Here is a 15,159-nt window from a genome sequence, read left to right on the forward strand (position 1 = left end):
TTACATAAATAACTGTCGTACTATGGTCTGACTACTCAGTGTATCAGTAGAATTTAAAATCCACTTACATCCTGAATAAACAAATTAACAAAAAGTTAAAAATATTTTGCCATTTATTATGAAGTAATATTTAGTTTTATGAAACTCAGGATAAAATGGGCAAGATTCAGCATATTCTCGAAAGTGAAATTATTTTTTAAAGTTCATTGAAGAACAGAAGGTCTATGCTAACATCCTTCATAATACAGACTACTATGTCTCATAATATAGTTACCTGTGGCTCTTCACTGAAAAGAACACTTTGTTTTACCTAAGTTTGGCATTTGCAGTCACTTTAACATTGCTCATCATATCCATCAATCTATAGTGAATTGTTTATCAATACAAGTCGATCACATTCCTATAGAATTTAAGGCAGAAACATGCATATGAAGAAAAAAGACAGTTTGTATCTACATAGGTATGACAAACAAATGAAATTTTTGAATGTTCTTGAAATAAGTACCGTATTTAATAAAAGTTTTGGGTTCTGCAGATTCTCTGAATTGCACCAATTATCTGAGAAATAAACACTGCTCCTTCAAGTGAGGTATTAAGGTGTCCAGACTACGTAAAAGTTGCTGATGCATTTCAGTTTTTTCTGGAAAAATATTTGACAAATGAAATTATCGTGTTTATTATTTGTTATAAATGAGAAGCAAAATTACATGGGATATACATTTTCAAAGCAACACACTTCCACAAAGATATACAGAATAACTGCCTGGATTTTCATGCGTTGCTGTGACTCCATATCCCACCTGCCTCCCTTGAGTCTTTTAATTTTATTATTTATGTTGGGTTTTGGTGGGTTTTTTTTTTTCTTAAATAAATACTACTATGGGATATTTGAAAGCAAATTTGTACCATTCAGGTATGAATGTCTTAAAAGAAATACTTAAGTTGCTGTCCTTGCTGTCAATTAGTCCCAGATATTAGTGATGTTAATATCCTATAAAAAGCTGTCAAGATCCAGTTTGCTACCATCAGGCAGTAGCAGAACAACATACTATAAATCACAAATCAACCATACCTGGAGAGTATTTTGAAACATTTTTAAATATCATGTATACTACTTTGTGGAAAAAACACTTTGCCTTTGCATCCCCTTATCTTTAGGGCATGGAGTTCCCTGCTGGACTGTAAAACAAACCCTGGCTCCACAGATCTGTTATGGTGGGACTCCTGGTTACAACTGCAAGTCTAACTGAGGAGCAAGATGCTTGCCATGGAAGAGACCTACCAACTTTACTGCAAATAAAGACATTATTAAAATGTCTTCTGTACAGTCTTGGATTAGCTCAGCAACCCACTGATGATGTATTGTGGCATGATTCAGATCCTTGTCTCAGAAGGAGACAAATAGAAAGTTTGGCTTTTAGGTACTAGAGTTCCCAGGTTTTCCCTTATTACCAGTCTTTTTCCCCTTAGGCTCTGACTCATGGACACCCAAAGAACTTTCCTCATTTTCAATTTTCACTAAGCAGCTCTTCCTTACGCCTCTAAGTGCTATAAAATAAACTATTTTTTTTTAACTTTACTCCAGAGATTACATCCTTCTTTTCAGTCTCCAGCATTACTGAGCTCCAGCCAGCATTTACAAGGCACAGGTAGGTTTCTATCCCATGAGCACAACTACAGAAGAGATTTGTTCACAGCCCAGGCCTCCAGGGACACCTCTCAACTTTCTTCTTAGACATTACTGGTTTTCAAGGTATTGAGGATCTTTCCAAATTCTTCTCAGTCAAGGAAAACTTGGCCCTTAGAACTTGCCCCCCATAATACACAATACCAGTGCAATTATTGCTCCCCTCTAACAAATACAATTGCAGCCAAAAAGACACACAGTTTTGTAACATTTTTTAATGAATAGATAGATCCCTTTGGAAATTCCACATAGGCAGGCTCTCCAGTGGTCCTCCCTTGCTAGTGTTTTTAAACCCCATGAGAATACACTGTGAAGTAATAAAAACCACTCATCTAGACTTCCCAGTACTTGGACAGGACTTGTCCTGAATAGGCTGCACTTTACCTGTGACTCCTGTATTTGGAGTTTATATTTTGCAGGGTTTGAGAATATAGAATGAAATGACACACCTAGGATTTTATTAATACAACTATGTTTGCTAAGTGACTTAATAAGCATAGGCTGAGTATAGTTACATTCCCATCAGGAAATGTAAAACACTATTTAAAACAGTGAAATTACCATAATTGAAAGAACACAGATGCTCTTTAATAATGTAGTAGATTGCACCCTCAATGGAAATGCTCGTTAATTCTATTTTAAGACAGTGTGATTCACCTGTATGTCAGATAATTATCATTGGAAACTCGGTTAGTAAAAAGGTTACATATTCAGATTTGACAACTCTATCACAGAATATGCAAGATTTTCCATTTGGCAGCAATATGCCTATTTGCTTACTTCCCCCATATCATGTAATCTGTAAGTTGGCAGGAACATTAAATTCCTCTTCCACAAAAACGAAAATCACTTTCTGAAGTCAATCTGACACTGAAAACTTACATTAATTAATACAATAAAATATAACCTGTGATCCAAAAAAGGATGTTATGATACCCATAACCTGATTTCCAAAATTCAAAGTGGCCTACATCAGTAGCAATAAGTAAATGATGCTAAATTGCTGCAAACTTGAGGTATGTAAGAGTAGCATGCAGCCAGCAGCATACAAGGATAGATTATGAACCAGGATTGTCATCGAGGTCTTCCATGCAATTTCAAACAGGTTTACTATGTGGCTTTTCTTATTCAAGATCCTTTAACAGATCCCAATACAACATGGTGTAAATTCATGTTTCAATATTGTTTAAGCAATTACTAAATTGCTGCCAGAGACATAATTTGACTTGTGTTCCTTTTACCGTATATATGACTTCCAAATCCATGCTACAAAAACATGCAGGTAACTCCGTAGTTGTTGTTTTACAGAAATTTTTGAAAACTCCCCAATCACATTTCTGAAGTCATTGGGAAAGGTAGCTCAAACTCACTCATTTATCACTAAAACAAAGCATTTTTCAAGTATTAAATCTTTATCTAACTTGCTTTTGTCTTTCTACATTTCCTACTTCCTGAAAGGATTATCTTCAACCTGCACACAATATGCAGGTATGCACAAAACTTACAGTAACAAACACATGCTCTTTGTTGTAATATATTAAAGTTAACTGCAAACACAGAATAGAATTTTCCTGTTTAAGCAGATATTTTTTGTCCATTTAAAATATTTTTTCTGTATATGTAGATATATAAGAACCTGAACTTTAATGTGTTCACAACTAACTTTGTGCCTTTACTTAACACGTACTTTGACAATAATGCCAAAGTTAAATTGGATATCTCTACTTACCAGGGAGAGTAAAACTCATTCACCTGCTATTTCAACCACGTATGTGTATGTAATACTGTACTTTACCAAACCCTTCCTGAAAAACTCCTAGAGAAGCCGCTCGAACTGTCTTGAAATGGTCTCCCACATTCACATGTGCCAGTTCAAGACAGGTGGGTTTAGACGAGTTTATACTTTTCTCTCCTAGACCATTGTTCCTTGCTGGTGTCCAAAAGAAAGAGGGGGAATACCTCTTGAAGGGCAGATGTCCAATCCACTGCACAGAGCATCTTCCCAACTTCCTAATGAAGCCAGGATAATAGGGATATTTTGCAGTAAATAAAAGCTTGTTTCATTGGCCTCTCGCTGTTCCTTTTGCTCCCCTGCAAATGATACTGGCCTATAGCAACATAACCAAAGAACCAAGCACACTCAGAAAGGAGTGAAAATCTTTCTGCGTAGCTCAGTCTGATACAGAGTTGAGGATCCAATCATGAAAAGCTTTTTTATGGAAACTCAATGATATGTCACAGTTGGTTTGACTGTAAGCACTCCTTTTACTTTTTCATATAAAAGAGTATTTTTATTCAGGTACTCCATTGCATCAAAAGGTTAATGCTATGCTTAAAAGGCATAAGCTATCCAAATGTGATAAACATGAAAAGATAAAGAAACACAGCAGAGTTCTATCACATTACCCTCCATTTCAGCTAAAACTAAAAGCTGTATCTTGAATTTTACTGAACAGGGTCAGAAGTTGTAAACTCATTGATTCCATAAAAAAGCCTCTGAACAACTGGAAGTAGGAGTCGGGAAGGTTATGTGTGTGTTTTATTTTAGTCTCCACAGCAGTACACTAAAACCAAAAACAGGATAAAAGAGAAATATCTGCTCTTTACATAGTAAAACCAACCAAACAAGAAAACAGAATACATCTATTTTATGCTTTCATGATCACATTCAAGACATTCACAATAACTTATAATGGGTTATGAGCCTAACAGAATATATCTGTGGCAGTGGTATGTTTCTAAATTCCACAGAAAAGCAAAGTGAAAGGGAAAAAAGAAGGAAAAAAGAAATTATTTCTTTAGCAAAATAAAGAAATTCGCTAAGATGAACTGAAGACTAGAACAGTAGGAAAATGTGCGAAACACATCCAAATAAAACCCCAATGCAAACCTGAAAAACCCAGCCACAAAAACTGGAAAAGCAGTACTTTCAAGAACAAAAGTTTACACAAAATCATAAAGCTTTCAATTTGCTTCTAAAATTGCAAATGCCTGCATTTACATTGGAAAAACTGTAATACTGTAATTGAAAAGTTAATATGTATCAAGGGTATATCAATAACAAACCACTTAAATTAAAACTGATGATAATGTCCTATATTTTTAAACTGAAGAATTTAAATTACATCCCAAATTATGAAAATATTGTGTAATTCTCATTCAATATGAGAAAATACAGTATAAAATTACATGCCTCAAGTCAATACCCTCTTGATATTTCCTGGTTTACTAAACATATTATAAAACACATGATAAAAAGTAAAAAGAGTGACTAAACGGATTATCTTAGTACTCAGAACAAAGAAAGAGATAGTTTCAGTTCCTTTTAGTAATCACACCTACCATCATTGCATTTTAATAAATGAAAAAGGAACCAGAGAATATATTGTTATTCCAGGGAAGAGAAGTTAACTCTGGAGTTACTCAAATACAGCCCAGCATTAAAAAGCAATCTATAAGCCATTTTCAAGTATGTGGGGTTTTTCAGCATTTCAGTATTGTATCTGAAAAACAGAAGGGGAAAGAAAACCCAACACATAGGAAACCCTCCTCTGAAATAAACAAACCTATATTCTTCTAGCTTTTATTGCACTTACCTTTCCAAGATGCAAAACTAAAAATACTTAGAATCTTGGTAAATTTTTCTAGCCAGAAACCTTTTTCTCATCCTATTCCACTCCAGAAGTAACATATCCAGAATCTGTGTGTAGAATATCAAAGTCTAGAGATACTCCTCTTTCTATAGCAGCAGAAAGAAGGGGCGAAAAAAACCCAGAACAACAAAAACCAAAAGCGGGGTTTTTTGGTTGGTTTTGTTGTTGTTGTTTTTTTAAGGCCTATGGTTGACATTCCCCCTTTCCACCATCACCTGCTTAGGAACACAAAAGAGTCAGCATGTGTAAATGGTGAGGGTCAAGGACAGGTCAAATTTCTTCATTTGTTAACAATGGTATCACTTTATTAGTACAGCTAATTTGCCAAGCAGCTACAAATGTGAAGCCACAGCTGGACTCTCAAGAAATACGTATACAAGAAGTTGGTCTTCAAGAAAAAGTTCTTATGAAAAGGAGCTTTGCAATGATATCATGACCTTGTAGGCTCATTAAAAGAACGTTTCTCTATTTCTTGACAAAAAGAGCAAACTTCACAAGCAACAGTAGAAGATTCAGCAGGGACAAAAACACAGGCTTAATATCTCAGGGAGATATTAACAGGAGGTTAACAAGGAAATAGTTAATTACACCCATCCATGCATTTGTCAGTATTACACTTCTGCCAAGAACAGATCCATTTCAGACCTCTATCTATCTATTGTTCTTGAAACTTGCAGTTTCAGTCTGTTTCAAGAAGAAGGTTAACATCTGTCATCTCCTCAGCTATTGAATGACTGAATCAAGTTGAGGAATCGAGTTATTTCCATAAAATAGAAAACTTACATATGAAACACCAGGATCTGCTAAAATTCATGGTGAAACTAAATAGATTGTGCAAAAACTCTCTGCCAATGGATTCCTAGTGCCCCAGGGTATACACCGTAACACTATAAAGTACTCTCAAATAAATAAATAGTAGCTAATAGAGTAAATGTTTTTAAAAAGAGAATACTAATTTAAAAAAATCCTACTATGTATTCATTTTTCACATAGCAATTATTTACATCTATAAAGATGAGAACTACAGAAAAGTGAATTTAAATTGCACTGCATGGAACAAAATGTTAATTCACTGCTATAAACAAACCCAAGAACTGAATAAATTAGCTTTTTTTTGTTCAATAAAGGAAGACTACCACTATACTGTTACTTCAGCTCTCACCCCATGTATGGAAGAGGAGACCAAGACACCATGTGAAAACCCACCCTGTAAATCAGTGACCTCCTGAATTTGGAAAGATAGTCAAGAAAAGATGAAATAAAATGTGGAATATAAGAAAGTGCTGACAAATTCAAATAGGAATAGCAAGGCATGATGAGTACTGTACCATGTGAAATAGATGATTTGACAATGAGTAGCATCTTGCATAAGCAATGTGAAAACACTGTACTTAGTGCTGCTTCAGACTATCTTAAAATAACTTCAGACTATCAGTAACATTTTAGTTTTATTAATTACAAAATTCAGTCATGCTACTATGTGTTCATGAGTCACTGTGTTACCTAGCTACAAAAAAACCCACGAATAGTTCCTTAACATCTTTTACAATTGACATAGGAGAAAGATGCATATTATTTAGGCAGATGTTTAGACTAGGTTTTCCAGAGTTTCCCCCAAAACCAGGTTAGGCACAAGCTATATGAATATCATATTTTTCCTTATTAAACAGATATAATCATGCTAACAAAAGTTTTAGGATTATTAGTAACATATACTGTAAAGTATTCACAAACGGTTAACGTGTGTGGTTAGCCTTTAAAGACAGATTCTAAAATGATACAAATGGCAATTAGTCAATCTACTAATAACAGGCTTTTCAAAGGCTCTCCCCATCCTTCCCCATAAGGATCAGGCTCAAAGGATTAGGTCAGGATCAAAGCACGTGCCAGTAAGGGTGCTCTTGTAGTAGGAGATTGTTACAGACCACCCATTAGAATGAGAAAGCATAAAAAAAATCTTCTTTAAACACGTTAATAAGGTCTCTAAATTATAGATCCCAGCTCTTAGGAGGTATTTTAATCTTGCTGTAAGCTACTAGAGTGGCAACACAGCTAGAGCCAAGCAATTGAGCAGATTTTTGGGGATGTGTCAGGGATACCTCCTTGATGCAAGTAACAGATGAGGCAATTGCAGATGATGCAATTGCAGATGATGCACAGGTGAATCTGCTATTCACTGAAAAGGATGAACTGCTTGGGGTGATAATAATTGATGGCATCTTTGCTGTAGTGACCATGAACTGGAAAAGTTCAAGATCCCCAGGGGAGGGAAGAGAAGAAAGCAAGTAGCAGGCTACAGGCCCTGGACTTTAGAAGTCAAGAATTTAGCTTATTCAAGAAACTGGTAGGAGTAACCTGAGAGAGGCAACTCTGGAGGGTAAAAGAGCTGGCAGGTCTTTAACAGCTATCCCTTCTTAGCTCAGGAACAGTCCCTCGTAATAACCAGAAAAGGAAACAGATTAGCAGATCAGTTTAAAAGGGAACTCATGACTGTGTTTTAATATGGAAACACAGCACACAGGAAGGGAAAGCAGGAACAAGCTACAAGGGAGCACTACATTAATATTGCCCAGACACACAGTGTTGTGGTTTAACTTCAGCCAGCAACCATGCAGCTCCTTGCTCGCTCCCCACTCCTGGAGGGACGGAAAGAAGAATCAGAAAGGAACTTGAGAACTGAGATAAAAAAAAAAATCAATAATTTGAAATAAAAAAGAAAGCACGATGATAATAGTTATAATGGAAAGGTGGTGAAAAGGATAAAATCCAAAGGAAAAGGGAGAAAAGAAAGCAAGTGATGCACAGTACAACTGCTCACCACCTGCTGGCCAATGCCCAGCCAGTCCCTGAGCAACGATGCCCCAGCTGACCCCCCAAGCTTATATACCAGGCATGATGTCCCATGGTATGGAATACCTCTTTGGCTGGTTCAGGTCAGCTGTCCTGGCTGTGTCCCCTCCCCATTTCCCATGTCCCTCCAGCCCTCTGGCTGGCAGGGCCCAAGGAACTGAAAAGTCCTTGACTTAGTATAAACATCACCCAGCAACAACCACAGCCATCAGTGTACTATCAACATTGTTCTCACATCAGAGCCAAAACACAGCCCCCTGCACCAGCTACTAAGAAGAAAGTTAACTCTATCTGAGCCAAAACCAGGATACACAGGGATAGTGTGAGGAAAGCCAAGGTTCACCTAGAGCTGATACTTAAAAGGGGTATCAAGCACAAGAGCTTCTAGTGCTATATTAATAGTAAAAGCTTGGCAAAGGAAAACATGGTTGTATTGTTTTATGGGACAGTTGGCTGGGGTGACGGCAGGCACAAATAAGGCTGAGCTACTTCATGTCTTCCTTGTGTCTTGACCAACACAGTCTCCTAGGCCTCTGTGCATAGTGAAAGTGTTAAAGGAGGAAAGGAACTACCAGCAGTAGGTGAGGACCATGTGTGGGAGCTCAGCCCTCAGAAGTCACTGCGACCTGACAAACTACATCCAAGGGTGCTGAGAGAGCTGAACAATTTCCTAGAGAGGCCACTACCATATTGGAAAAGTAGTGAAGATCTGGGAAAGTTAGCAGTGACTGAAAAAAGGTAAATGCTGAGCATGAGCCAGCAGTGTGCCCTGCTGGTATTCACAGGGACACAGCCAGGATGTCAACAGAAATTATCCCCCTCTAATCAGCACTCCTGAGGTGACATCTAGTAACTGCTTTCAGTTTTGGATGCACCAGCACAGGAAGAATGTCAATTAACTGAAGTGAGTCCTGCAGAGAAACCCTAGGGTGACCAGGGGCTGAAGTGTTTGTCCTGTGAAGAAAGGCTGGCGGAGTGGGGGCTTGTTCAGCCTGGAGAAGAGACAGCTTCAGGGCGACCTAACAGCAGCCTTCCATACCTGGTTACTGAGAAGATGGAGGTGGTCTTTTCACAGCAGTTCCTGGTGGAAGGGCAGGAGTCACGGCTGGTAAGGTGTGGACAGAAGACGAAAATTTAACCCGAGGAAACTGTAGTAGGTTACCCAGAGAAATGGTGTAGTTTCCATCCTTGGAGATTTTCAAGACTCAGCATGATAAAGCCCCACACAACCTGGTCTGACATGGTAGCTGGCCCTGCTTTGCACAGGAGGTTGGACTAGAGAACTCTTGAGGTACTTTCTAGTCTAAATTATTCTGTAATTACATAAATTTCTACAAGGAAAGCAGGAAGATAGAATATTGACAAAGTCTTTACAATGTAACAGAAATAACATTGTACAAATAAACCATTTTTCCTTACTTTAAAACAGTTTGCATGTGCACTGCTAGATGAAAGGAGGTTCTGATCAATTCCACAGCTGTGCAAAGAAATCAAATCTGAATATTCAGAGCTGTAAAGAAATACTTTTTTAAGTAATCTCCCAAATGAAATGGGAAAAAACCAATGAATAATTGTATATAATATTTAGAGTTGTGGTATACATTTGTTAAAGTCCAATATATACAATAAATAGTATTTTTCAGACTTTTGAATCAGATACCTGAGCAGCTACTTCCTCAAACAGATGCAATTTTTCTAATACCCAAACTAAAAATCAATCAATGACTATAAGACCTGACTTGGATAAATCATTCTTTCCCCCTCCCTGAAGACATTGTACAACAAATACACACTATTGTGGCACTTGAGACATTTAATAGTATGTTAAACACCACTAAGACCTTTCTGTGCCTTCAGGGAAAGCTGTAAATATCAATTCAAAAGGCACTGGTAGTGTGCTGTTAAAAACATCTAAATAATTTCTGTTCTTAAGACCAATTCATAAAAAATTTGCTAGAATGACAGTGATAAAACTCTTAGTGAAATTGATCAGAATTCCTTGGACAATATTAGTGGTAAACTAAGAGAAAAAAAAAGAGAATGAAAAATAGGGAAAAAGATGAATGAAATAATGTATCATTAAGGAAATAGTTGATTAAATCTTACAAAAAACATTAATACTATATATAAACACCATAGTATAATAATGTGGGAAAAAGAAATCTATAATTAAAAGGCAATTTACCAATTACAGCAGTGAGCTAAGTGTATGCTACTTATCTGGAGCATATATGACAACCAGAGCCAGGTAGCAGCTTTATATAGTACATGACACTGTTCTGCGGATTTGCCAAGGACAGGAAAGGACTGATGGAAGAAACACTAGGGCAGGTGTCTGAAATCTGTGGGTTTGGAACTAACAAACCTCAAGTTTCAGCATCAGTTCCTTATACAAATGTGTTTGTTGTCTGCGTACTGGCTCCTTAGCAGACAAATCAGCATTTTCAAACCCTGGAGAAGCAAACTGCCTGACAGGAGGGAAAAAAATAAGCAAGTTAATTAGGTTTGTGATTGCTTTGCTCTATTCATGACAAGCACACAGGTCTTACTTATCTGGAACAGAGAGAGAAGCAGCAGAAATGTATATGCGCAGGTAAATTTAAAGTGAAGTGCAAGGAAATGTGCATATATAAGTGATGTACAAAGGAAATGATGGACCCCGCGCTGATTAGGTAGGGATGATGGGATTATGATAGCTCTGTAAAATCAGCAGCTTAGTACTCATTAGCAGTCAGAAGCTCAAATGCAACATTAGGAAAAGCATAGAGAATGAAGCAAGAATATTATTATGCTGCTATTTAAGTCCTACAAAGTAAGATCTAATAAGACAGGGAAAGATCCAGGGCACATTGGTAAGAACGTTCAGTGGCATTGGACTCTTCCCATATGAAAAACAATAGACTGGTTTTGGCATCTTCAAAAAACTCCTCTCTTGAAAAGAGAGATAGAGATAGCAGAGAACTAGAAAATCAAGCTGACACAGAGACAGTAGATATGGAGAAATTACATACTGTCTCTTCCAGTATAAAAACCTGGGGGCATAAGATGAAACTAGCATACGCCAGATTTATATCAAAGGAGGGTGTCACTCAGACAATGCAAGAGTGCTGCAAGATTTTGTGAATGCTAAAAGTTTACAGAGACTGCAGGATAAACTGTAAAATTACATGGAAGCAAAACACACTGCAACCACACTTGGTTCAGAAAGTCTTGTGAGCCAAAACCAGTTCAAAATTCAGAATAGTTCAAATTAAAACCATTATGTGCCTTGTCCTTATTATTAGATATTTGCTTTACAAACTCCAATGGGCACAGGTTAGTAGGCTAGATGAATCTGTGGTCTAACCCACAACAATCTTTTTTCTCTTATATTAATGCCATTTTCTGAACCTCAGCTAACACATCACCTTTGTACTCTTAAATTTTATTTGAGCAAAATCAACATTGACTATTCAAAGTTCACATTATATCTGCCATAAGAAAATTTCCTCTCTGTACTGCTGCATTAATGAAATGAAACAAGAAATCCCCACACACCCACAGCCTGGAAATTAATGTTTTACCAGACAGTAACAATGAGCGTAGGGTTGCCTTCATATACCTTCTTAACCTTTTTTTTTTTTTTCCTTACATAAAACTAATGGAATCCTATTTTAATATATAACGCAAATATATACATTAAAGGATAGTTCCTCACCTTAAAGGATTTGTCAGCTGAAAGAAGTCATACAGCAGGTGTGGGCATGTATATACAAGAAATCTGTATCTCCATAGAAATAGAAAGCAGGCAGATAACACAGGTTCTAGTGGATAACAAAGCAGATGACAAAACCAAGCAGAATCTAGTTCTATATGCAATTGTTAGGAAAAAAAAAAAAAAAAAAAAAAAAAAGTACCAGCACCCATAACTACTGTTAACAACTGCTTTGTGGTTACAGTAAAATGACTTAGCTTCGCTTTGGAAGATGGAGAGGAAGTTAAGGAGAAACTGTTACTAAATGGGAGATAATTCAAGCCAGTGTAACATGAAAAAGATCCTTTTCTTACTTATTTTATTCTCCCCAAGAGGACCATGAGGTTAATCTGTGGAGATTTTATATAAATGTAACTGTTCATAGTCTGTTAAGGTTACTCCTTCATGAAGATTATAGGAGGAATTCATTTCAATATGTGTGACAAATACATTTCCTTACGTTAACAGTATGTTTCCTAAACCCACTTGATCCATACTAAAGACAGTCAAAAGCTGAACTACCATTTTTTCCTACATGGGCTACATGTATCACATAAAGCAACTGAATTTTAATGGATTAACTCTCAGCAGGATTCTCTCTATTGGTTCTACAAAGGATGGAGAGAAAAGTTTGATGTTGTAGACAGAATCAGGACTTCTTACACCCAAATATAACAGGTGATCTGAAAATAAACACCTTAGACACCATATACACATTGTTTGTATGGTTTGGTTTGCAGTTTTGCTTGATGCAGTGCTCAAACAGGCATTGTGGACTTGGGACAATATGAGCTATAAATGAGATATACTATACATAGTGTCTCAAATATGTCTTTGTGACTTTGATAAAGAAAGATACCCTAGTCTTTGGAAAACAGATTTCAAAGTAAATAGTTATTTTTACATGTACATGGTATATATTAATGAGTTACTGATCTGTCAGGTATACAAAATTTCACCTTAAAGTCCATTACCCATACAGACAGCAGAAAAGTAAGTTTACTACCAAGAAGATAAACTAAATTGCATGAATCCTGGTTGCCTGAATTCAAATTGAGGATCCATTTAGGGATTCAGGTTAAAAGGATGCCTGCTTTTGCATGGGCATGGATAATCAAAGTATCAAGAGAGAAAAAAAAAAAGTTTGGGAAAACAGGGCGTAAATATCTGTAATGAGACATCTTTAAATAGCTTATAATCAAAGTTTGCCCTGCAAACATTTTTTAGCTTGTTGTCCCACAGAAAACTTACACTATGTACCAGAAGCACAGCAATCTCAAATGCATTATATTCCTAGCAGCTTTGTGAAAGCAGGAAGCCTGGCGGAGAAGAGAGAGTGTATTGCTGCTTATGCTCAGAAGATGACTACAGCTCAAAAACATTCCCCTTCAGGCATCAAGTACCCAGCCAGAAAAGAGCAAAATTGCTCAAAAATACATTTAATACAGCATTATACCTTATCAGACATAAGGAAATCTGATCATGCTTTATTTCTAAAGAATAGTGTGCCTAGTAAGTCCCACCACTGATGATAGCGTTCATTACTGTCACAGCACTCTCCAAACTATCAAGGTGCAACAAGGTCTTTTACCATCTCATACCAGCATACTCTTCGTGCTGTTCCCTCTGCTGCTTTTTCCTCACCTCATCCAAGGCACGTATTCTCTCTGCTTCTTCCTCCTCTCTCTTCCTTGGCTACTCCCTCTTCCTTGGCTGCCCAACCACTTAACAGAACCAGTCACAGCTGCACCTTATCTACATCAGCCAACCCACCACCCCTGAAGCTGACCCACAGTTGTATATTATCAATGATAATTAACCCAGATTCACTCCTTTATATGTTACTTATAATGTTATTTCATTTTCAGGTTATGACATTCTTGCTATAAAATCATAAAACCCAGATCACACGCAATTCTGTCACTAAAATCTTAGGGTGTGTAGGTAAATACCTTCAACCTTGAAAAAAAAGAAGGATAACAATAAATTCTTTCCTTCTTGAAGATGTTTCATCTCCCTCAAAGCTGAATACAAAAGTAAAAAAGAATGCTGCAGGGTCAATAGGGACTTCCCAAGAAGAAAATCTTGACAGTCCCCTTTTTTTACCACTCTGTATGATGTGGTGCCACGAAGAATCACCTGAGAAAAGTTGAAACAACTTTTCTTAGGTATCAGAAGTAATATAGCTATGCTTGTGTGGAGATTTGTGCAGAATAATTCACCAGGTTTTGCAGTGGCATAGATCTATACAGTTGGTGACTGCATCTGAACATTCTGAATGCCTGGAAGGAGTATTTGCTTTAGTAGTTCACTGACTCCACTAACTACTAGACAGTACTTCCTACCTGTCTGGAAGGAGAGAAGACATCCAGAGATGCCCAATGACTTCGGCAATTGCATGAGGTGTAAGAATTGCCTCATTTAATTAATGCATTTTGTTGGCACTTCTTTTCGAAAGCATTCAGAGTTCTTGGAAATGGGTGTACAAACCCCTGAAGATTAGGGAGTTAACATGTTATAAAAGAATTCCTTTCAAATCTCAAATTAAAAACGTGTGTTTTCACTTGATAACATTAGAGTTATCATTATTAGAGTATGGTCATTCTGACCATAGCCACCTGTCACCTACGTATGTCTACGTATTTCTATCTTTTATTCAGGCTAAAGTCTTACCTTCAGTTATCTTTGAAAACCAGCATCAAGTATTATTTATATTCTATAGGAAAGGTTGGTTCTTTTCATTTATCAAATTTCAGCCAGTCATATCCAATTTTCATTACACCTGTCCTGGCTAGGTAGTGTAAAAAGATTGTTATTGTAAGTTTTTGGTCTAATGACACAACATTTACAATATTCTTGCCCTATTATATTCTTTTTCATATTTGATCTGAAAATAAATGGTCTTTATCAGTAGCATCTGCAATGATAAGAAAGTCTGGAGACATATCACATGTTAAATAATGCATCACTTGTTTAAGTCTACCATGTCACCTTTGAGGGGGGTGACTGAAAAGGAAAGTATTTTTTCTAAGCCCAAAAAAGATTAATAATTAAGAATTTAATGTAATCTGAGATAGTATATAATGCAAACCTCTGCTATAGTGATTATTTTATTTGAAATAGAAAGGAAAACCTATAATTTTACTACTAAAATTCTAAGAACAATAGAAAACAAGATAAATTAACACTGAAAATGGTTTTTACTCTGCCTACAGGCACAGCTGGCAAATATCTAA

The 15,159-nt window shown here is 36.7% G+C and overlaps 1 long non-coding RNA gene across 1 annotated transcript in view; it reads left to right on the forward strand.

Moving 5' to 3' along the window:
* Positions 1-8,389, forward strand: part of LOC308059858 — a 29,469-nt gene extending 21,080 nt beyond the window's left edge. The window contains exon 2 of the long non-coding RNA XR_013926466.1: positions 1,159-8,389. This is a non-coding gene — a long non-coding RNA (uncharacterized lncRNA). The remainder of the gene's footprint in view (positions 1-1,158) is intronic.
* The last annotated feature ends 6,770 nt before the right edge of the window (positions 8,390-15,159 follow it).

Source organism: Falco punctatus, assembly GCF_963210335.1.
Source record: "Falco punctatus genome assembly, chromosome: 3".
NCBI lineage: Eukaryota > Metazoa > Chordata > Aves > Falconiformes > Falconidae > Falco > Falco punctatus.